This window comes from Silurus aristotelis, assembly GCF_946808225.1.
Source record: "Silurus aristotelis genome assembly, chromosome: 14".
NCBI classification, from domain to species: domain Eukaryota; kingdom Metazoa; phylum Chordata; class Actinopteri; order Siluriformes; family Siluridae; genus Silurus; species Silurus aristotelis.
In genome coordinates, this window is record NC_139587.1 from 17832908 (window position 1) to 17835888 (window position 2981).

Here is a 2981-nt window from a genome sequence, read left to right on the forward strand (position 1 = left end):
ATTGGAATGCTGACAGCACCCCAGGTCTCCTCACCCTACATCAGTACCTGACTTTATTAAGGCTCTTTTGGCTGAGCACAAATTTCAAATTTCCCCCAATCACACTCCAAAATCTAGTGTAACATCTTACCAGATAGCTATTATAAGATCAAATGCTGACTAAACGTTGAAAGGGATGTTAAAAAAACACATAGAAATCTTATGGTCAGGAGTCAACAAACTTAATATGAATATACATAGTGTATTAAGGATTCAAGGTGTCATGTTATATTCATGTAACAAGTGTAAAATTAGTATTAATGCTCCTAAAATATCAATCAAAAATTCAAAGTTGAGCTGCCCTCTGTCGCAAATTATTCGGCTCTTTTACAATGTTTCTCTGTCCCTTAACACTGCAGGTGATTTAGGGACATATAATTTCAGAATGACCGCTGTGTGACTGAAAAGGTGAGTCATCTTTAATGATGAGCATTTGCTCTCCCAGGTGTGAATTAATGACTTTATATTTGTCCTGCCTGTGCACCGCTCTAGAGTAAGGGGGCTGAATTGCTCTATTGTCCCCTTCCAAACTGATCATTCTGATATCAAGATGCACTTTTCCTCCAGGCCCTTGATATGTGCTACCGGTTGTGTTAATGAGAGTCATTTGTTTTGCTGTTTGTTTATGATTTGCAGAGGCTATATCTGCCTTTGACAAAATTGGATCCAGAAAAAAAGGGGAATTATTTATGAAATAAAACAACTGTCCTGCTCAGAAATTGTATAATTGGAGACTCTTTACGTAATGAAGATAAACAATTAAATTTATATAGCACACATACCCTGTTTCTAAATGATGATATGAACTATGTATAACTTCAAAGGGTTGCAATTGTTTTTTCTGTGTATATTTGGGTGAGATTAAAGAACAATTGTGCAGTTACACAAGTGTCTAATCTACCTTTGAACTGAGGGATTTGTTGCCATGGAAATCATGAAGTGGTCTTTTGCTATATTGAGTACACCACAAGCATTTATGGAACAATGCTGTTTCAAGACTTAGTATGCACAATGCCATTATGGTCTACTCATACTTATACATTTGCCATGTAATGAGTACTCAGACAGATGCAAATGCAGTCTATGCACTTTAGCAGGCAAATCCAAAAACATGTCTCAAACTGGAGGTCAAGAACATACAGACACAAACAACATTAAATAGGTAACAGCAGAGATATGGAACGTGAATCAAAACAGAGATCAAAACCCCAGAATGTTAATAAGAAAACCTGGCATAGATTTAGATCTTGTGCAAACACATGGGTATATTTGAATTTGAATACTTTACAGAGACAAATAACGTGAGTCCTTTTACACTGCCATGACAGTGTGTTTGTGCATGTACTGTATGTGTGTTTGTGCATGTGTGTGTGTGTGTGTGTGTGTGTGTGTGTGTGTGTGTGTGTGTGTGTGTGTGTGTGTGTGTGCAATTAAAAACAGTGTGCCATATTAGATACGTTACTGGGAGTGTAGAAGTCATAGATCTGACAACATTTAGGCATATCAATCTAATACATTTTTAATAAATGTCCTATCATTAAGTTTTAGACTAATGCTAGTCAGAATCTGATTATAAAAAACAATGTAATTTACAATACATTCAATTAATGTTGTTGACTGAACTTTTTTTTTCTTTTTTGCATTTTCTAATAAAAAGCTGAATAAAACTACAACAATGATTCAATTGGATCAGAAATATTACCAATAAGTGAAGTAGTGATTTTCATTCATCTGTAAATTATCACAAAAAAATGTTGCAATATATTCAGTCAGGAAATAAGGAAGTAAGTCATCTTCTAAGTATTTCCCTTCTGAAATAGCTGACAGTAGATTAAAATACCCTTTTACCAAGCTTATTCACTGACAGATTGGTCTTGTCATGATCGTAGTAGGAAACAATTAGCTGTCAGCTGTCCCACCGTGTCACCGGAGAAAACTTCCCTGGCTGTGTGCAGATTTTTCCATGATGTAGAATGGCACAATAGCATTACGTCTGTATACATATGTGCATGAAAGCATCAGTGGAGCTGGCTTCTAAGATAGTTAAGATGAAACATGTTAACTCTTGATATTACTGATCCTCACATAATCACCAATAGAAATAAAGAACAAAGAAACAGGCAAATCTGTATCAGAATGCTTCTAATTTGGGAGACTTCGGACACAATATTTAATAGGACTGCAAGTAAACAGTGAGGTATTCCATATTTCTTGGCTTTTGATGATTTTTTCCAACCATGCTGTTTTTAATTACTTTCTAATCCCCCCTTATTATGAGAAATGAACTGTAAGACATTTTTAACGCTAGGCTTCTATATCCATGCCCAACCTCCTATAGCTTGTGACATCATTTTGATGCCAGCATCACTGATGACAAGACACCAATCTGGCAATCACAACATGGTGCTGAAAAGAGGTCATATGGTAAGACTTATATCAATTTAACCCATTTATTACTATTTTTAAACAGCCTACATTTTCATACGTCTATGCTGGATATCTTTTTAATATCCAACAATACTAATAGCTAATAGAATCAGAGGGACTGATTAACTAATTGTCTTATTACAAGAAGAAACTGTAATGCCCAAATGCATTATTTATATTTACACCATAAAAAAAGACTGCTTTTATTTAAGTGAGGGTATAAAATTGTATTTCACACATCGTTATCAGAATGATTTTATCATTAATTTCATCAACCTCCTTTATGTTCTTACATAAAACAACATTTTGTTTTGCCTCCACAATACTGCTGCTTATTACAGTGCTACAAATAAAACAGCTGCATATCCTAAGAATACTCTCTGCATAGACTTCAGTTTAAAGATGAAACTGTAATATTTTAATTAGGATGAAATAAAAGCATAGTAAATAATAGCCCACCTTGACCTATTAGTCATTTACACCATACATGAATGTTGTCTTACTAATCCTAATTG